Below are 22,431 nucleotides of genomic sequence, written 5' to 3' on the forward strand. Positions count from 1 at the left end.
TCCTTTACTCAATTCAAATCCTATTAAATAGAAGCCCAGTATAAAAGACAGGGATAAGCAGAGCAAGCCTAATTGAAGGGAGATCTGGGGGTGGTGCTAGCCTAGACCCTCTTCAGTTAAAACACTCTTTTACAACCCTGAATTTTGGAAATAGTACGGGGAGAGGCTCTGGGCACAGGGGAGCATGTTGGAGGCATTCTCTCCCATCTAGGATAGGGAGAGAGATGGATGACCTAGATTTTGTTAAAAACAAGGCTTTATTCGTGTTTTGTTATGGTGGGCTACGTACGGAGACATTGTGTCGTAGTCTTTTCTTTGAATCAGGGATGTTCTGGGAGGGATCAGGGTGGTAGAGTCAGATGTGGCTTGAATACCAGCTCTTGCCCTGGTTAGCTTTGTGACCTTGGACAACTAATGTAACCTTTCAGTTTTCACACCATAATAAACAGATAATACTGACCTTGGGGAGTGTAGTGAGGATTAAATTAAATAAGGATAAAACACCTAGCAGAGAATCAGGGTATTGTAGACATTTGATAAAAAGCAGCTATTATTACACACTTTGAAACTCCCAGATTTTGGGGCGCCTGGGTGGCTCCATCAACAAAGCTTCTGACTCTTGATTTCGGCTCAGGTCATGATCTCAAGCCCCAAGTGGGCCCAGCACTGGGTGTGGAGCCTGCTTGGCATTCTCTCTCTCCCTCTGCCCCTCCCCCAATCCCACTCTCTCTCTCTCTCTCTCTCTCTCTCTCTCTGAAAAAAAAAGAAAGAAAAAAGAAACTTTCAGGTCTTAACACTCTAAATCTGCCTTTTCGTTCACAATTTGTGGAACTTGCATCTTCTCTTTTTTTTCTTTTTTCCCTTTTTTTAATTTTTTTTAAAGATTTTATTTATTTGACAGAGAGAGATAGCGAGAGCAGGAACACAAGCAGGGGGAGTGGGAGAGGGAGAAGCAGGCTTCCCGCGGAGCAGGGAGCCCCATGCGGGGCTCGATCCCAGGAATCTGGGATCATGACCTGAGCCTAAGGCAGACGCTTAACGACTGAGCCACCCAGGCGCCCTCTTTTTTCCCTTTTTAAAAAATGTAGATTGATTAATATAAAAAGAGATGATACTTTTTGTGAAGGAATGCTGAAAGTACCATAAATTTAAGGTGTGGCTTAGGAGAAGCCACAATGACGCTGAAGAAATGATACATTCTTAAAATCTAGACCCTGATTAATGACTGTTACACATGCTGATTAGCCTGAAGCCAAACAGCAAGTGTTCACAAAATAATGCATTATTAAAACACGCATTTTTTTCAAAAATAAAAGATGCTTTTCTGATTCTAGTATTGGCAAGACAAGGATAACCTGATCTTACAGAACTTCTGTCTTAAAATAAGTGATATTTTGTGCATCATCATATAGTTAGGGGCACAGCCTGACCTTCCAGAGCTTATGGTTTACTAGAGGCTAAAGTCATGGAAGATTTCCTATAATGGTCCATGAATTCCTGCCACTTCCCATGAAGCTTAATGGGAGAACATTTTAGAGCATACGGTACTTTGTCAACTGATACTAATGTGTCCATTAGTGTGACTCCAGAGGGAATTTCAGTCCATGCCTAGAGAATGGTTACTTGGGGAACAGAAATAGCTACTTACAGCCCCCACCTCCCAGCAACTCTGTCCTCTGTCCAGCCTCTTCTTTCAGTCCTACCAGTAAAAGACGTATATCTAGGCATGTGCCATTAATGGTATCTGCATTATCCACACTTGAGCCCTAATCCCTTGATGTCCTTCAAGACCTTACGCAGACAATATCTCATTTGACCTTCACAGTACTCCTCTGAGTTAGGTTTTGTTATCCCATTTCACAGATGTAGAAAACAGTGCACAACACTTAAACTATTGCTTCGAGGTCAGAGGTTAAGTGGCAGAGCTATGCTTAGCCCAATGCAATGGCCCAACACCACGCTGGATGTGTAGAGGCATCTACTTGGACTGACGGGGTTCTATGAATTGCCATACTTTGCTAGCCTGATGTGGCCCAAATTAAATACATCCACATTTATTCAGTCATTAAAATGACATTGACTGGGAAAGTATGCGTAAGGCACTGTGCTATAATGGGAGTAGTGCCCGAGAAAGTTGAAGAGCTTTGGAGTCACTCAGTACGCAGATATATGGACATCCTAGTCCTAATAAGTTCTCACCAAGTGCTAGTTATTATTAGTAAGAGATGCTATGATGAGCCCAGGTGAGTCACACATAGTCCTGACCATCAAATGCTCTGAAGTTTTTGTTTTTAAGATTTTATTTATTTATTTGAGAGAAAGCAAGAGAGATCACAGAGGGAGAGGAAGAAGGAGAAGCAGACTCCCTGCCGAGTGTGGAGCCTGACACAGGGCTCGATCCCAGGACCCTGAGACCACTACCTGAGTCACAAGCAGACACCCAACTGACTGAGCCCCGCCCAGGCACCCCTGAGGTTTAAATAAATTATATGATGATCTGAAAAAATAAAACAGTTGAATCCCTATCTTACTTCTTATATCTTACTCTTCATTTTAAAATAAAATCCAAATGAATCCAATATTTTCATGGTGAAACCATAAAAGTACTAGAAGGAAATACAGGCTAATTTATCTTGGAGCAAGGAAGGTCAAAAACATTAAATAGAAGATGAATAGACATTATTACATAAAAATAAAAATCCTGCATGGAGGAAACCCATATAAACATAGTCAAAAGATAAATGAAAAGTTAGGAAAAATATTTATGATAGGGATGATGAATAAGGGATAATATCATTGTGTATATATATCTATATAAAGTTTTTTTTAAGATTTTTTATTTATTTATTTGACAGAGAGACAGCAAGAGAGGGAACACAAGCAGGGGGAGTTGGTAGAGGGGGAAGCAGACAACCCACTGAGCAGGGAGCCCCACATGGGGCTCTATCCCAGGACCCTGGGAGCATGACCTAAGCCAAAGGCAGACCCCCAACGACTGAGCCACCCAGGTGCCCCTATATATAAAGTTTCTAAAAACCAATAATTAACAGACCAACAACCCAGTAGTAAAATGGGCAAAAGATAGGAATAGCTAATTTATGGTAAAGCAATTATAAATGGTTCAGCTACAGAAGTGCTCAACCTCACTCATAAGAGATATGGAAATAAAGGCAACACTGAGATATCATGTGTTACCTATCATAATGGCAAAGATCAGAAGTTTCATAATACATGTGCTGTTGAAGATGTTGGAAAACAAACTCATGTTTTGTTGACAGGAGTATAAATTGGTACATTTTCTGCAAAGGGCAATTTGGCAATATCTATGAAAAACTTTTAAATGTGTACCAATAGTAAAATATTTTATTTTTTATTTTTTTGAAAGATTTTATTTATTTATTTGACAGAGAGAGACACAGTGAGAGAGGGAACACAAGCAGGGGGAGTGGGAGAGGGAGGAGCAGGCTTCCCGCTGAGCAGGGAGCCTGATGCGGGGCTCGATCCCTCCATCCTGGGATCATGACCTGAGCCGAAGGCAGACACTTAACAACTGAGCCACCCAGGCGCCCCATAGCAAGACATTTTAAACAACTAAAATGCCCATTATAATTTTGGCACATGCATTTAATAAATGCCATCTAACTTTAAAAAAAAAGAAAAAGAAAGCTTTTTGACTACTACCCATTAAGAACCATTTTCATGTTATGTTGTTAGATTTTTCAAAGCAAGGCACAAAATCATGAATACTGTGTGCTACCATTTGTACTTTTAAAAAGGGAAGGAAATCGTTATTCGAGAATATGCGTGAAACTCATAACACTGGTTGACTAAGGGGAAAAGAACTAGAAGGCTGAAGGACAGGAATGAAAGTAAGCCTTTCACATATACCCTTTGTATCTTCTGAATTTTGAACTGCATAATGGTATTAAATGTTTTTAATAAAATTTTAATATCAAAAAGATCTTTTAACCCAGCAATTTCAATTCTAGGAATTAAATCTACAAATGTATTGGCACATGTGTTCCATACATACAAAGATACTGCAGTGTTTTCTATAATGGCTAGTGACTAGAAGCATCCTAAATGCTAAGAGGAGAGCTTAATAAATTATAATTTAGTCACACAAAGAGTTGCATACATTCATTAAAAAGAAGTTGATAGTACTCTACGGATTAATAGAGAATAATCTTAAACAGTTTTGTTTGTTTGTTTTAAAGATTTTATTTATTTATTTGACAGAGAGAGCGAGAGAGCACAAGCAGGGGGAACAGTAGAGGGAGAGAGAGAGAGAAGCAGGCTTCCTACCGAGCAGGGAGCCCAATGCGGGGCTTGATCCCAGGACCCTGGAATCAGGACCTGAGCCGAAGGCAGACACTTAGCCATCTGAGCCACCCAGGCGCCCCAACAGTTTTGAATAAAAAAAAGATATATATAGAATAGTCTGCATTGTGTGCTTATAGTATGCTTGTATATAGGCCATATAAGACCATAGACTATTTCTGGAAGAATATACAAGAAACTGCCAGTATTGTTGCCCGGTGGTGGGGAGGGTGGGTAGTTTGGCAGGGGGCAGGGGGTGTTGGGACTGACATGTGGCTGAGGAACAGACATGGGAAGACAACTTCCTTTTCACTGTATATCCCTTTGTGGCTTTTGAACGTTTTACCATGTGCAAGTATTACATAATCAACAAAAAAAATTTTAAGCATATTATCTTCAAATATAAGCGTCTGTTTGTATTGAGTCAAAAGTTGCCTCCCTGTGGGTTCTGCCTGTTGATTCAGCTTCTATCCTTAGGGTCACAAGTAAAGGAGGTTTCACCCCTCTTATTCTAGACGCTCTTGAGATATTTGAATACTCTGAGGCCTCACTTCTCCGGCCAAGCTCCCTCAGAGTCCCTAATTGTTCTAGGAAAGGTTCTTCCTCATCCTGGTCCCAGTCTTGGACCCTCCCTGATTCTCAGGATTTCTTGGAGAGAGCTCTACCAAAGCTGAGCACTGCCTTCCATGCAGTGTGGTGGGCTGATCCCCAGGATTTCTTGGAGAGAGCTCTACCAAAGCTGAGCACTGCTTTCCATGCAGTGTGGTGGGCTCCTGTCACTTCTCCATTGCTGCTATGACCTGCTCCCTACTGGGGTTGCTGCCTTGGACTGGGAGAGTCAGGCCAGTGGGGAATGGTAGGAACACATTATCCCTGGAGGTGCCCCTGCCTCCAGACCATGGACATGAGGCTAGCCTGATGCTTTTCCTTTCTTCTGGGAGGAGGCTCTGGTCTTCCTGCACCTTGTTACCTCTTTCCTTCACTAGAGTCTGGATTCAGAGGGGCTGAAGGAAGGGGCAGTTTAGAACACAGTGTTCCTGAAACATTCGTGAAACATTGAAGAATGAAAAATGCTAGGGTGGCTCGGTGGCGAGGGACTGCATTCATGAAAGCAGCCCCAAGTGGTGTTGGGAAAGAGCAAGGTAAATCTGCAACTGGCTAAAGATGTGCTCCTGCGTACTGGACTTCCCATGTCCACTGGGGCTCTGCATCAAAATAAGGAAGTCTCTGAGCTGCTCTGGGAAGGGTAAGTTGGACCTCTATGGCCTCTGCAAGCACTTCTACCCTAGATACCATCATGAATTTACCTTAGCCCTTGGCCTTTCTTTTCTTTTATATAATGCTTGTGTTTCTGATTATAAAAATAATACACATCCATGGTATAGAATTTAGAAAATACAGAAAAGTTTAGAAAAGTTTAGAAAAGAACCAAAAGTTTAGAAAAGAACACCACAAAAGAATCTTACCACATACCATCATCTTTTTCTATTTCTGCTTAGTTTGTTTCTTACAAAATTGACCACCTGGCATACAATTTTGTATTCTACTCTTTTGACTGGATATGATAGCCTAACATTTTCCATGTTTGCTGTTTTCAAAACCATGATTGGTAATGCTTCAAAATGGTCTTTCATGAAGACATACTGCAATTTATTTAATCATTCACCTATTTTTAGATATTTTGTTCCAGTTTTCCCCTAAAGAACGCTATGATTGACACCTTTGTACATAAATCAACATCTGCTTCCTTGATTTTGTTTTGGAGTGAATTTCTAAAAGTAGAATTCTTGGGGCGCCTTGTTGGCGCAGCCAGTTCAGCGACTGACTCTTGATTTTGGCTCAGGTCATGAACTCAGGGTCATGATATCGAGCCCCACAACAAGCCCTGTGTCCGCCTCCCCGCTCCACAAGGAATCTGCTTCTCTTCCTCTGTCTCTGTCCCTTTCCCTGCTCATGTGCACATGCTTTCTCTCTCAAATAAATAAATCTTTTAAAAAAAGATAGACAGACAGATAGATAAATGTAGAATTCTTGAGTCAAAGGGCTCTTCATACATACTGTTCAATTGCATTCCAGAAGGGATGTACGGATTCACTGTGCATATACACGCACCCATTTTGCCTCACTTTTGCCAAACTGAGCATCATGAAAAAAAAAAAACTTTTTTACTAATTTTAAAGGTAACAAAATGGTAACTCATTACTTTAAAAATGTATTTGCATTTACTTGATTACAAGTGAAGCTAAAATATGCTTTCATGTGTTTATTGATATTTATTGATAATTGTATCGGTTTAAGTTTGTGGTCTTGGGTCCTCTTTGAATGTGGCTCAAATTTCAGGGGTGTCATATATAAAGCACCTGTCCAATGGCATTGCCATCAGTACTTAAGCTAAACAGGTAACATTTTCATTATTAATATTCAGTTTTTATATAAGCACTTTTACACTTGCCTCTCCCACGGAGCAGCATTGAGAAACAAACAAAAGGTGTCTAAACAACTGCATGTATATTTAAAAATACAGATTGCAACTGCCCTCCATTATCTTCCATGAGGCTAATTGAGCCTAAAAGGATCCTGATATGAAATATCAGCATTACAGAAAATGAATCCTCATGTTTAGTGGTAAGTGCTCTCTGTAGTAATCAGAATAATTGTATTACACAGTTCTGAAAAGACAAGGAAAGATTCTTTCATTGTGTGTGTGTCAGAGGGGAGATGAGGCTAGGAGGCAAGGGGTAAATGCTTGGCCCTGGGCTGGGATCTGGAACGCCTGGATCCTATCCCTAGCTCAAATCTCTGACTCTAGTCTCACTTGTCATGGAATTTGAAACAGGTCTTGGATATTTTGAGGACATACCCCTCATTTTATAGATGACGAAACAGAGTTCTGGGGGGCAGAAGTTTCTTAGCCAAGGTTATGGGTTTCTTTTCCATGGAAACGACTGTTTTGAAAAGGGGAGAGAATGGACTATTGGTCTGTATGACCAGTTAGAGCAGACGGTGTACTGAACAGTGGATATAACTATGCATCATTTGCTCATCCATAGAGGGGCCCACCCAGCTAATCCCTCAGGTTTCTTCCTAGCTCTGCTACTCTGTGAGTCATTGATGGGAAGGTTATCTTTGCATCCTGGACATAGACTGAGTCCTAGTCTGGATAAGATACTTCACAGGCTATAGTCTCTGGAGGAACTAGCCTCTGGATGGCTGGACACAGCTGCTTGCCATTACCAGAAAAATCAAAGTTTCCACTTGTCTCATGGTGGGCCATCTTCATAGTATATGGTAAGCATTTTTAGTTTCCTCACAAACTGCCCTGCAACTTTAAAAATCTGGATCCAAATCAGCAAAGGCAGTCTGTCCAGCAAACCCGGAAAACTTTGGGGCCTCTCCATCCCTGGGCCTCCAGCCTCCGCGGGGCCGCTGCAACACCGGCACCCTCAGTTCCCGGGGATGTGCTCTAGGACACACGCGAGGCGGCCGTCTCCGGGCCCATGCTCCTAGCAGGTGTGTCACGGGACAGCTTCATAACAGTGGACACTGCAGATGCCCGGTCACTCTGAGGTGAACACCCGCAGATGCGCTCTGTTACAGAAAGGTGTTGTCAATAGTTACAAGTCCCCCATGGGGATTTGGAGTTCTTAGAAGGGGAAAAAATCAGAAATATGAAGAAAGATGATGGTTATTTTCAATTCTCTGGAGGCCCATGTGGTACAAGACAAATTAGGTGTATTCTGTGGGCCTCACAGTGCAGAGCCACAACCAAGCAGCCTGCAGATGGCTGGGAAGAAGAGCTGGAGGCAATAGAAGGAAGGCTTCAGGAGTAAAGTCAGACGTCTGTGTTAGGCTAGGGTTCCTCCCCTCCTACACTGGCAAGGGTGGTAATGCCTGACTTTACAACCAACGAGAGCAAAACTAGGCCCTATGAAATGTGGTGCTGGTGAACATGACTCAGTATTATCCATAGAGGGGAGCAACTTGGTCTGTAGCCAGCTCTAGTCAAACCTGACTCTCCAAAAATCCCTAACTCCTCTATCTCCTTCCCTTACAAGGAAAATTGGTGACATGTGAGGTTCCTTTGGGCCCTACCGTTCTCAGTTTATAATTCTGCATACTTGCATCTACACCATCCAACATCCCCATCTACACATAGACCACTACTTTGCTCTCATTCAGCTGCGTTTCTGAAATGCTTGAACAACTACTCTAACAATCTTTGTCCAAAGTATTCAAAGAGTCTCTTGCCTCAAAAATGTTTGATGATGAAATAGAGATCATTGTAAGAGGTGGGGAGAGAGGGCATAGGACATTCTGTTTTCCTAAAGACAGATGGAGAGCTTTGTTCAATTGTGCACTTCTCTATTAGATTTTGACGCCGAATTTTCTTCACAACATAAAAATGTGTTTTAGAAAGGTCAGAAAGTTAACACAGAATTTTCATTAAGGAAAAAAGTTTGCTGATTTGTCATTAAATTACTCAGAAGGCAAAGGTATAAACGTATTTTTTTTAAAGATTTTATTTATTTATTTGACAGAGAGAGACACAGCGAGAGAGAGAGAACACAAGCAGGGGGAGGGGGAGAGGGAGAAGCGGGCTTCCCGCGGAGCAGGGAGCCCGACGCGGGGCCAGATCCCAGCAGGATCATGACCTGAGCCGAAGGCAGACACCCAACGACTGAGCCGCCCAGGCGCCCCTATAAACGTATTTTTGACTATGCTTAGAATTCTTAAATTGCCTTAGCTGTTTTCCAGTCTAACTGCCTACTTTTTCAGATGAAGTCCAAAGAAAATAAGTGAGGTAGCAAGTGCACATTGCCTACCCAGTATCCATCCTGCACCTCCTTCTTAGTAACAGAGCCCTGGGTATTGTGCCCAACTGAAACTTCACATTTCATAGCCTGCACTTCAGATAAAGATGCCCATTAGGATTTAAGAAGTTATGGGAAGAGATTCCCAGAAAAGCTCTTTAATTAAGTGCCCTGCCCCCCTTTTGCCCTTTCCCATTTCTCCCTTCCAGCTGTCTGGGTTGTGAATATGATGGCTGGAGCTGGAGCAGCCACGGGGACCATCAAGTGACCTTGAAGATGGAGAACAAAAGGATAAAAGCAGCCCCTGCCGTATGCTCTAGGATAGCCGCGAAAATAATAATAAAAGAATGTATAACTAAGAAGTTCAGAGAGGGGGGAAAGGAATAATAAAAAACAGTTGATTAATCCAAAATAAGGTAAGGAAAACTAGGGAAAAGAATATAAAACAGGTGAGACAAATGGAAAACAAATAGTAAGATGGTGGCTATAAACGCAAACAAATCACAAGCCTAACTAGCTGCTGGAGCCCCAACTCTCATGTCCATACACTGGCCAAAGTGGGAACAATCTGAGCCTCAATAAAGATATAAGAGCACTGGATTAAAACTCACCTAATAGGGGCGCCTGGGTGGCTCAGTCAGTTAAAACTCACCTAATATATTTAGATCCATGAATTCCTAATGATATAAAAATCCTATTTGATCATCTTTGGGAAATGTTAGGGAACCAATTCATTATCTTGAAAGCTGGTAAATAAAGTGTGTTTAACCTGTCTTTCCTATATAAACTGTACCCAGTTGTGTGTTGGTGAGTGTTTAACAACTGACTCTCAGTGGTGGGGGGGGCAGGGGAGGGCCCTGATTTGCATCATTTGCCAACTTCCATGGTGTAAATTCTCCTACCATGGCCAGTTTCAAGCTACTAATGTGACATCAAGGAACACAGGGTTGGGGAGAGATGTGCACCATTGACTCTCAAGAGCTCTGGGAGACTGTTGACAGTATCTCTGAGTAAGAAAATAGTCGATGAAGGGAAACCTGTCTTAATTAAAAGTATTCCAACTTGTAAGTAAAAGAGAAATGATAGAACATCACCATTTTGCAACTGCAGTGAATAATGAATCCTGGCCTTGAGCACCACAGCCGCCAACACCACACCAGGAGATGTGACCGAACATCATGTGCCTCCTGATGAAGGAATGCCACAATGCTTAGGGTCTTGCCAATGGGATCACACCCCACTGTGTAGAGCCTGTGGATCCAGCAGCCTGTTTTGCAGGAAATACAAAGAACAGGGGACTACGTCATACTGTGCCATGATTGTGCACTAAGAATCCAGGCTGTGGGAAACTCCACAGGCCAAATGGTCCAGGTTCTTCAACAGATAAATTGTGAGAAAAAGGAACAGAAGAGAGGCTGGTAGATTAAAAGAGATTTAAGTGACATAATCAACTTTAATGGGCAAGATATTTTATGGGCCAGATTAAAATATAGTGTCTAGGGATGCAGAGTTAGGTGATAGAACTATAAACAAACTCAAGGAAATGATCATTCTAAAGTCAGGAGAGTGATCACTTTTTACTGGAATGGAGTTGAGACCTGCAGCAGGCACCTGGAGGACCCTAGGTTGGCTGCAGGGTTCTGTTTCCTGATCTAAGTTATAAGAACTTACTAAACTACATATTTGTAGTTTTCTGTATCTATGTATGAGTTTACTTATCTATTTTTTAAAAAGATTTATTTATTTATTTGAGAGAGAGAGAGAGAGCTCACAAGCAAGGGGAGGGGTAAGGGAGAGGGAGAGAGAATCTCAAGCAGACTCTGTGCTGAGTGTGGAGCCCAATGCTGGGCTCCATCTCACGACCCATGAGATCATGACCTGGGCTGAAACCAAGAGTCGGATGTTTGACCAACTGAGTCACCCAGGCGCCCCCATGTATGATTTTACAATAAAAGAAGTTAAGACAGAAGTCAGACGAAAATAGTACATACTAATGATTTCATTTAACAAAGTTCAAAACCAGACAAAACTAAGCTGTGTGTATTAGAGGTTAAGATAGTAGTTACCCTTGGGTAGGGCTAGGGTCTGGAAGGAAGCACAAGAGGGCGTCTGAGTAAGTTCTGTTCTTTGGTTGCTGGTCACATGGGTGGGCTCACTTTGTGAAAATGCACGAGAGAAAATTAATCCTTGTTGTGCTAACACCACTGTTAGTTTAGATTTCCTGTTACTTGCGGCTGACTTTAATCCAAAGTCCCATGATGAGTTAATTGCAGGGTGTCCTCTTTCCACGCTATCACTGTAATGCTGCCTGCCCTGTGGGTCCTTAATGACTGAGCACAGCACCAGTTGCTGGGGTTTGGGTCAGTCTCCTCTCAGGAAGCAGAGGGTCCTGAGCACTGAGCCTCCCACTGCCTCTGAGAGTCACTCAGTCATTCCACCAGACTTACTGAGCCCTGACTTCTAGAGTTACAGAGATGAGTCACACGGTTACCATCGCCATGGAGTCAAGAGTTAGTATGAAGAAATGTGGAATTATTATTTTAAACTGTGCTGTTCAAAGACCCCAATATGAAGGTGCACATTAGAAATTCCTTACAATTTAGCACTAGGGAAATAATTTGTCTCTTTTGACAAACTGACTTGCTTCCTTTTATCACTTAATGAAAGCTATCTAACTCACCACACATTTCTTTTTGTCTGGGCTGCCAAGGAATCAGAGTTACATTTATTGCTAAATGACAACAAATTTTTCTGGCTGATAGTGACAAATCCCACAGCCTCACAGTCTATCCTGCTGATTTCCAAATCTCTGTTTTCTACTCAACACCCTCTCTTAAATTTCTTCAACTCCTTAGTATGACAGAAGAAACCATGTGATCTGATGACAACCAAACCCTCTTGCCTCATCCCTCACCACTCACAGCACCCTCTTTGCTCATCACTTCCCAAATGGACCTTGCACTTGAGGCTCGAAGCACTTTCCTTTAAAAAGGTATTAAAAACAACTTCATTGAGGTATAATTTACATACCCCAAAATTCACGCATTTTAAGTGTATCCTGAGTACATTTAGGAATGCTGTTCTTGACTTCCTTTTCCACTTAGCGATCTCCTATTCTTTTTTAAGAGCCAGGCGCTATCACCTCCTCTGTGAAGTCACACCCAACAAACCCACACCGACTCAATTTTTCCCTCCTGTAGAAGTTTCTATTTGCCTCTCTTATGGCATTTAGCCTATTACATTATTATTCCTTGCTGATTTTTATGTTGTGCCCACTACAATGTGAGCTCCTTGATGACAGGTGTGCATCTAAGACGTTTTCCACCACTACACTATCTTGCAGAACATTAATCATTGCCCAAAAGGAGTCAAGCTGCCTAGGGGAAGCTGTTGATCCCCAGCACTGAATAACCTAAAAGACACCACAATGGTGGGAGCTCTACAAATAACCAAGTAATTCTCTTCTGCTGGAGTTTGTCAGAATGCCTAAACCATGGTGTACCCTGGAACTTTCATTCCAGATGCAAGGGTTATACAAGAGTTTTAGATTTCAGGAAAGGATATGGATGAGAGCCTGACATAGAATGGCTTCTGAGGAACATCAACAATGCCAACAATATACCATATTTCATTGGACCTAAGGCACCATCAAGTGTAAGATACATCCCAGTCTCAGAGGTAAAAAGAGGAGCTTCTTAAGGGTGTCTGGGTGGCTCAATCAGTTGAGCATCCAGCTCTTGGTTTTGGTTTGGGTTGTGATCTCAGGGTCGTGAGATCAAGCCCCGCCACGAGCTCAGCTCAGAGTCTGTTTGGGATTCTCTTCCTCTCCCTCTGCCCCTCCCCCCTGCTCTCACACACTCTCTCTCTCTGTAAAATAAAAGAAATAAAGTCTTTTTTTTTTTTTAAAGAGGAGCTTCTTAAAGTCTATGAGGTATGGTGAATTACTTACTGCATGCCTTAGGGAAAAGCAAGGAGAAAGGCAGAGCCGGACGGAGAATGTTAATACCATAACCTTGCAAAGGTTATATAATGCCCATCATGTCCCCATCCCTGCCCTGAAAATTTCAAAATACTTTTTTTTTTTTTTGACAGAGAGAGACACAGCAAGAGAGGGAATACAAGCAGGGGGAGTGGGAGAGGGAGAAGCAGGCTTCCCGCAGAGCAGGGAGCCCGATGTGGGGCTCGATCCCAGGACCCTGGGATCATGACCTGAGCCGAAGGCAGATGCTTAACTGACTGAGCCACCCAGGCACCCCTCAAAATACTTTTTAAAAGCACTAAGCTACAAACTAAATATAAAGAGGTCTAACAACATTCTGATGTTTCCTCTGAGGAATACTTAAATGTTTTTTGGAAAACGTCAAGTATCACATTTTTTCCAAACAAAAATACCATTGGTGGGTGGCCCTGCTTTGCTAGTGTCCTAGACAAGCACTTAGTGTGCCTGCCATGGGCCATCTGGCACTGGAGCAAGGGAAGGATGGGAGCTGTGACTCAGCTTACTCCATGCACAGCGGGTCCACTACTCTCTAGAGCCACGCCGCTGAGTATCGGTGGCCTAGAGCACAGACATCTGCCTCCGTTGCCTCTATCCACTCTGCATGGGCTTCCATGACTTCATTAAGAGAAACACAGAACGACTAGTCCAAAGAGTGTCAAACCTGAGCATGCACCAGAATCACCTGGAGGGATTTTCTGATGCCGTAGGAATTTTGCATTTCTGGCAAGTTCCTACATGATGCTGATGTTGCTGGTTCAGGGACCGTGCATTTAGAACCACTGACCTAGTCTAAACTACTCATTTTACAGAGAAGAAATAGAGCCCTGAGAAGGGAAGGAGCTTGCCAAAGATTACACACTGAGATTATGGTGAAGCTGAACCAGGAGACCTAAGTCCTGTCTCCTCATGATGCTACACCATGTGGCCTCCTCTCGGCTAGCAACAAGAGTTACCAACCCAGAGAGGGGTGATAAATGGCCCCAATGAGTACTTTGTACCTAAAAATTTAAGTTTTATATTTAAATTTTAATGATAGTGGCTAATGATCAAATGAGACTCCTTGGGTCATTAGGTTTCTTGGTGCCACAAACCCACCCAATCCACCTTTCTGTTTGCTTTTTTAAACTGGATTTCTCCTTCCTCACCCTTCCTTTTTCTCTGTCCTTTTTTCTCTCGGTCTACATTCTTCAGAGCAATCTGCAGTAAGATTTCCCCAAAGACTTATATGTTTACAAGTTCTTTTTTGTCTGGAGTCCAAGTGTCTCTTTCACATTTTCCAGGAAGACTCCATCCTGCCACTGCCCCATCCATTATCACAGAAGTAGAAGGAAGACAAGTAGGCCTGGATGTGTTGGTGCACAGAGCCCTACAACATAAAACACTACCAAAAAGAACTTTCTGTGGAAGCCCATATTCACAGCAATTAGGTGAAAAAATATATGTAATCAAAGGCCTGTTAGTCCAGAAATTATTGTCTTCATTTAACAAAGATGTTCTTAAGTATCAGCTATGTGCAAAGGAGCACGTCTCATTAGTAATTGGGGTCTGCCAGGATTGGGTTTTCTTTTTTGTCTGAGCCTCGTCTTGCCAGTCTAAATCATGGTCCTATCCCTGAACACCTCATACACATCCTCCTCGGTGTAGAGCTGCTCAGTAAATGTTAGCTGAACTGAGCTGAACTGAAACCTGGTTGGATCCTGCTGATAACTCTTAGGAGCCTCCCATTCTTCCCATTACCTTACAGCCAGAGTAGGCTGGATATTCTCCCAGCCCAAATCTGGCAACTTCACCATAGTGCCTGAGTGTGTACCCTCCTGTACCCAGCATCCCAAAACCAAAGAGATGAGTAACCCACTTTAGAGGAAGGCGGGATGAAATAAAATTGAGTTGCTTAAAATGGAAACCCAACAATGACCGGAGAGGAAAGGGGAGGACCCACAGAGGACAGTGATGTGGGAAGATGCCAGAGATATAAAGAGGAAGAAATAAAATTTTGTCAGGAGAGTTGTTATTTCAGAAATTAAAGAAAGTAGAGAACAAAACAGAAAAACTTAAAAGAGGGGGAGGAAAAAAAAGTGAAGAGTTCTCTTGGGATTTCACATGGCCCTTGATCCAGGAAAGAGAGAGACCAGGGAAGTTCTAGAACTTGGGGAACTGAGGTAAAGGGATTGGTCTGGAATTCAGAGGAACAGGAAGACTGCTGTTTCAAGCTGGAATTGAAAGAATGAAGAGGGATTCTTTGGGACCATCAGAGCTGACATAAACTACTCTGGGCAAATGTAAGAAAAATTGGATTAGCAAAGGTGGCCTGGAAGACGGAGGAACTGACAGTTGTTCTAGAAGCCCATTCCGTGTGAATCTCTGTTACACTAAGGGGAACGAAGACAAATTTACAGTCACCTCTCTGCATATGATTTTACTCTCAAGATCTGCACCCTCTACAGCTGGGCAATATCTGTACTGAAAACCAGTGCTTCTCAAACTTCAAATCCCCTAGGGGCCTTGCTGAAACCTAGATTTCAGGACCCTGGCCCCCAGAGGTTCTGATTCAGTAGGTCTGCAAGGAGGTGTATAATCTGCCTTTTAGCAGGCTCCCCGGTGTTGCTGACGCTGCTGATGGGCAGACCACACTTTGGGTAGCCCAGCTCACACAACCAACCTAGTAAGGGGGAGCACGCAGGGCACAGAGGGGCAAAGCCGTGGATACAAGGGGCTGTCTTCTTTGGAGGAGACTGCCCCCTCCCTCCCCGAGATGGCTTCAGAGTGAAAACCACACCACGCTCCCCACCCTAGTTATCTCCTCTCCATGCCTTACACCTGCAGTTCCTTCAGCCACTTACGTGTTATATCGACACAGATCTGTGGCCAGTAGATCCCCTAAAACACTGAAGAGCCAATCAAGGTTCAGGAGAGAGAGGCCCTTGGTGAGCCTCATTTGTCCATGCTGTCTGGGACCAAATGAGGAGCCCTCTTGACCATGCAGGAGTCTCCCTAGGCTTGCTGCAACAAGCAAGGCACAGGACTCCTTCAAATGACTTCCCAGCATGGAGCTCTCTGCCTTCATTTCCTCCAACATACTTCAGCAGAATCAGAGATCTGAATGCAAAACCATAAGTATTGGAGATGGAACCAGCTGAAGATCTCATTTAGGGCCGGTCCCTGAGGGCCAGACTAAGAAAACCAATTACAGCACAAGAACCCAGTCTCCTCACCCATGGGATTTCGAGATTTCGTACAGCTTCGAAGGGCTTTTCGTCTTTCAAACTGCCACCTCCTCCAAATCTGTGCATGTAGCAGTCTTTTTTTTTTTTTAAGATTTATTTATTTATTTTGAGAGAGTGAGAATGAGAGAGAGAGAGAGCGCACATGAGAGCGGGGAGGGTTAGAGGGAGAAGCAGGCCCCTCGCCGAGCAGGGAGCCCGATGCGGGACTCGATCCCAGGACTCCAGGATCATGACCTGAGCCGAAGGCAGTTGCTTAACCAACTGAGTCACCCAGGCGCCCCTGTGCATGTAGCAGTCTTAAGCTCTGGAAGGCAACTAGTAAATTCAGGGGACGAATCCCATGCTCAGACCTGGGGTACATGGTCAAAACTCCTAACGATGCCTCACCCTAAGAGCATGTGATGGAACTTTCCCTTGATGAAGTGTACTATTTCCCTGAAGGGTCTTGGTTTTTTCCCCGACAAGTTATATTGGGGCGGGGGGATACACTGAAGAGGTAAAAAAAAAACCCATAGGAACGAAGGTGAATGAAAGAGGTCATGCGTGAATCATGGGAGAAAGGGTATGTGGACAGAACTGAAGTTAATTCGATGCCACAGACAGTGACTGAGCAGCCCTCCGGGCCAGAAACTATGCTGGGGCCGTGGGGGGGGCGGGGGGGCAGGGAGCGCCACAAATAGAAAGGAATGATCCCAGACGACAGTAATGATCCTACACACCTTGCTGGTGATTTATGCCAAAAATTAATCTAAAAACACTTTTATAACCCTTATCTCACTTTCTTTTCATAAGTACCTTATAGGGTGGGTACAGCAGGAATTAATAGCCTCGTTTTATAGACAAATTGAGATTCAGCAGGGAAATTATGTGCCCAAGCCTGGTCCTCACCTTTCATTATTTAGATTTTTATTACTCATTTTTATTATCAAGTGTGTGATAACTATAAGTTAGAATCAGATCTCATAATGAAACCCCTTGGTCTGAAATCCCTAGGATTTAAGAAGCTCCAAGACATTAAAGATATCTAACATAATGGCACCACTTAGCACTGTATGTTGGTTTTTCTCTATCTGTTCCCCCTTGCCCTCTGTCCTGTATATATTTCTGCCCATGTTTCCCTCTTCTCTGCGTCCTGAAAGGCCCACCCCGTAACTCGTCACCTTTTCAGTAGAGTTTGGCCAATGAGAGGAAGCAGCACCCCGAAGGGCTATGACAGAGAGAGGTAAGGGTATTTCTTTCCTGCTCTCTTGATTGTCCTTTCTAGACCACGGCACCTCCATGACTCCAATTCTCATTGGAAACTGGTGATGCCGTTTTCTCCCCTTGCCCTTCAGAGGTGCTAAGTTTTTTCCCCTCTTGGTAATGTCTGGCTGCCTCACCTCCATTGGTTGGTTTCCTTAATCCCACCCACACCTCTGGGGCAAATTAAAAAAAAAATCCCTTAAAATGTCTTGAACCACCTCAGGTAGATTGTTTCCCTGCTAAGACCCTGAATCATGCACACCTCTCTCCCACATAGCTCTAACCTGTAAAAATAAATCCAATACCCAGAGGAACACAGAGAGCCTAAAACATCCACAGTCACGAACTCACCGATTTTTCCCTTTTAATAATTAATGTATGTTTCTCCAGGGCTTATTTGCCACAATCTTACCTTGGGCCCTTGTTTATCCCTGGCCTGAACTTTTGTGATGGTCTCCTGAGTGGATTCCCATCTCTAACGCCTCCCCCCTCCAATCAATTCTATCCATGGCCTTCTACTGGATTAAATTTCCTGGTGCACAATTTTGATCCTGTCATTCCTGCTATGGCTCCCAAATGGCTACAGCATAAAGCTCATGCTCCTTAGCCAGCACACGGGGCTCTGACCTGCGTGTCCAGCCTTATCTACAACTCCCCTGTGTGCATCTGTGCTCTCTGTTCCCCAACCCCTCGCCAAAGTATAGGATCATAATTTTATTTACACCATTCCCTTAGCCTAGAAAGGCCTTAACTTTGAAACTGTCCACAGGCTTCCAGGTCTAGTCCAAACGTTGCCTCCTGCCTGAAGATTTTCTGTTTCCTTACAGGGAAAAAGAACCACTTTCTCCTAAATTCTCATGGGTCATTTTGCACCTCTTTCTTATGGCACTTAGCAAGTTCAACTTCTCAGCATACTTAATCTGTGTCCATCCTATCCCACACCCCACTCTAAGCATCCTTCCCAACAGTTTGGTTCATGGTGGTACCCCAAATGATGAGCACAGGGCATAGCACGGAGTAGGTCTCAGCAAGTATCTTTTGGATGAATGGATTCAATATCCCCTCAGCACCTGACATAGTGTCTACTGCAGTTAGACCTTAAAATCATTTGAATAAGCTGAACGAGCTGGATAATGTATGCTGAATGTCATCTACGAGATGCAGCATATAAACATACCTGCCTACTTGCCTATTTTGTATGACTGTCTTTTTTTTTTAAGATTTTATTTACTTATTTGACAGAGAGAGGCACAGCGAGAGAGGGAACACAGGCAGGGGCAGTGGTAGAGGGAGAAGCAGGCTTCCCGCCGAGCAGGGAGCCCGATGCGGGGCTCGATCCCAGGACCCTGGGATCACGACCTGAGCCGAAGGCAGACGCTTAACGACTGAGCCACCCAGGCAGCCCTGTATGACTGTCTCTTAATATGAATATATACTATTTCATTTTTTAAAAGATCTCTCTTAAAAAAATCTCTCTTTGGGGAAAGTGGTACCACGTACATAGCATCTTAAAAACACAACAACAACGAAAAACAAACTAGAGATGCCAAAGCTGAACAAGGTCCTAGAAGAGGTTTCTGAAGGGCAATTGGATGAGTGCAGCTTTGAAATATTCTACTTCTTTCTCATTTCCTATCAGTCAGCCCCAGCCTTTCCTTGCATCCAATTTTGTTTAATGAGGCTACTGCAATGTATTTATTTTGGGGTGATTGAATTTAGAAAGACATTCATCTAACACACAATTGCTGCCACCAGCTGAATGGCTGAATCATAACAGGGATGATGGCATTAATCCGAGGACAGCTGTTTCTTATCATTTCGAACACACAGAAAAAGCTCAGGCCAGGCGAGAGTTTTTGCTTCAGTTGCAAGATGGGACTGATAGGGTATGAGGCGGAGATGCTTCTGGGCAGGTGGAAGTAGACAAGGGGAAAGAAGAAATGCCCTGTGAGGGGCTAGACCTTTGATTTTTAGCACTTTGTCAGTCTGATGTGTGAGAGTTGCTCCTAGCCCTTTGGGATACTAAAAAAGATTCCAGGAGATTAAAAAAAAAAAAGGAGATAATTTGCTAAGGACCCAGAGGCCTCTGTGTGGGTAACTAACCTTTTAAGAAGCACTTACAAGTCTGTTGTCAGGAGTTAGAGCTATTAAGAGTAACAATACTGGCTCACATCTGCATGGTACATTATAGTTCACAACACGCTTTCACATTCACTCTCTCAGGCAAGGGAAGCTGGAGTATGGTATACACCTGGGTAGTTGCCCAGGTGCCCAGAGCTCAGGGGCACATCAAGTACGGTTGCCAAGGAGCCGGGATGCCCCTTCCCAAAGAAACCTCCGTGGGCACTGGTCTGCTGCAGATGCCCAAAATCCACCATAAAGGCATCCCTTCTTTGAGCTCAGGCACTTTTACTGTTAAAGCAAAATTGTCCCTGGAAATAAGCATGTAGCCAATTCTGTAACTCATTTACACCTGAGTCAGAATGCATTCTTAGCACCTTCTCAGCCGAACAGCTGGCCAAGGTATCGAGCAGGTCATGAGAGTACTAAAGGTAAAAGGTTAGGAGCCTAACGAATAGACATGGCTGACACTCTCCTTGCTCCAGCTTTTGAGGTAACAGGAAACAGGCAGAGAGGGATGCATTTTAACATAGGATCTTAATATAGCTAAGAGCTACAGAATAATCTGCCACTCACAGCTGCATATCTTCCAAAGGTAATAAAATGTTACAAGAATTCAAATTTTTAAAGGCCTAAATTTGAAATCACAGTGCATCCCAATATAAACAACACTCATATATTCGTTCTGCAGCCGGGAAGTTGAACAACCCCACTCATGGGATACAATGAAAACACTATTTTTCATCTCCTACTGCCTTTTAAACTTACCAGGAGTAGAATGGGGGAGAGAGATTCCTCTGCCATAGACAGGAACTCCAGCAGGCCCCTGGGCTTGGGCAGTCCCTCCTGAGTAGCCAAAAGTCCTTCCGTCACTTGAAGTCACAATTATAAACACAGTTTCAATTCAGTAAATTAAAATAACCACTCCACATAGTAACAGAGACTTCTAATCTCGTTCAAGGGGCTTTCGGCAGGGAAACTAGGGTATGAATCTTCTCTTCCCTTCTTTACACTCCCATCTTGCTAACTGGGGTGTTGATGCCCCTCCTGGAGAAAGAGAGGAGGAGAGGGAAGGTGGCAGAAAGCGCTTGTTTGATTGGGACCCTGGTACCGTGGTATCACACACTCTCCAGGGCTAGCAGTTGTCTAGGACAGACCTTGTAGGATATTACTGGGAGTCCCTCCAAGCGCTGCTTCCCACCCCAGGTGATCTCTCACTTGAGGATTGTTTCATTCAGCAAAAACAATCCATTCAGGCAGGAGCTCTTGCCCCAGGCCCTAGAAATCAGGCAGTCCTCATCTGGCTTCTCAGCTGGGCTTACCTATGGACTCGGTATTAAACAGGTCTCAGATGCTTCACACCCAGGCCCTCCCCTGCAGGGCCCATATCTGCTCCTGGGAGCATTCTTCGATCTAACAAATTCTGGGAGTGTCGGCCAATCAGGAAGCAGCAGCAACCTCCTTTGCTCTGCTGCCCAAGCAATAGCCAGGCCTGTTCTTTTTTTCTGTCCATTTCCAGGGTGGGATTCAGACCCAGTCCCCTGGGTCTCCAACCGCAGGACACAGCTCAAGCTCTGAGTGGTCCTGTGGAGGCCAGGTGACATAAGGTGGGCATCTACATCCCTTACTCCCTGGGGCCAGGAGTGGCACTTAGCCCATTCACTGCTCCCTCCAAACAAATGCTCTTCAAAAGCCTCAGCAATGGTATCTTTGATCCTTGATGGGAGTGAGAGCCCAGGAGGCATGCAACCATTTTTCTGCTAAATCCTTTGTGCAGGTCTTCTGGGTGGTCTGTCCTACAATTTGGCCACCTGATAGCTATTGTGTTTTGATTCTCTGTGGGAACTTGTAGTCTAACCCTCTGGTACAACTGATTCCAGTATTTGGCCAACAATTATTGAAGGTCTACGTTAGTATAGACTGTTCCTGTTACCTACCTCTTTTCTCTTCCTCATTTTTCCTACTCTTTACCTTCCTGCTATCAAATGTTTTGATGAAAAACCAACTGTTTTCTCTCTCCACAAATTTCCAGCTATCATTGTAGACACATGTGGAAAAAAAGTTTTTACTTTTTTTTAAAGATTTTATTTATTTATTTGAGAGAGAGAGAGCATGAGTGGGTCGGGGAGCAGGCAGAGGGAGAAGAAGACTCCCCACTGAGCAGGGAGCCCAATGCGGGTGGGCTCAATCCTGGGAGGATCATGACCTGAGCCGAAGGCAGACACTTAACCAACTAAGCCACTCAGGAGCCCCAGGTTTTCACTTTCTGTACCAAATAGAGAACAAGCAAACTGAGAAAATATAAAATAAAAAGCTACAGTAAATAATGAAAATGTTGGATGTCGAATTATCTTACTAGCATAGTAACTTTTTTAACCCAAAGCATAAAATATTGTCTATTTGGCTTTGGGTTCCTCAAAGTTCAAGTCGCAAAGTTCTTGCAAAGCTACTGCAAACACAAGTCTTTAAGATGTTTTAGTACAGGGGTGCTTTAACATGTGTTCCCAATACACAGGGTCAGGGGTAGTAGGAAACAAGCTGAGGATAAACAGGAGCCACTAAGGAATTTAATTCTTGTTAAAAGAACATACTTCCTATAGCATATAAACACAGGCATATGGACAGGATAAAATAAAAACAGGAGTTGAAAGGAATACCAAGTACTCTAAAACTGCTTTATCAGACAACTGGAACATCTAACAGGATTTCTGAA

At 43.6% G+C, this 22,431-nt stretch overlaps 1 protein-coding gene across 1 annotated transcript in view; it reads right to left on the reverse strand.

The window, feature by feature from the left end:
• The window catches only part of FRMPD1 (FERM and PDZ domain containing 1), a 120,013-nt gene extending 99,445 nt beyond the window's left edge, over positions 1-20,568 (reverse strand). Inside the window, exon 1 of the mRNA XM_027614337.2 lies at positions 20,487-20,568. The gene's annotated coding sequence lies outside the window, so the exon portion shown is untranslated. The remainder of the gene's footprint in view (positions 1-20,486) is intronic.
• Positions 20,569-22,431: the final 1,863 nt, after the last annotated feature.

The sequence above is a fragment of the Zalophus californianus genome, chromosome 13 (genome assembly GCF_009762305.2).
Source record: "Zalophus californianus isolate mZalCal1 chromosome 13, mZalCal1.pri.v2, whole genome shotgun sequence".
Classification (NCBI taxonomy): Eukaryota; Metazoa; Chordata; class Mammalia; order Carnivora; family Otariidae; genus Zalophus; species Zalophus californianus.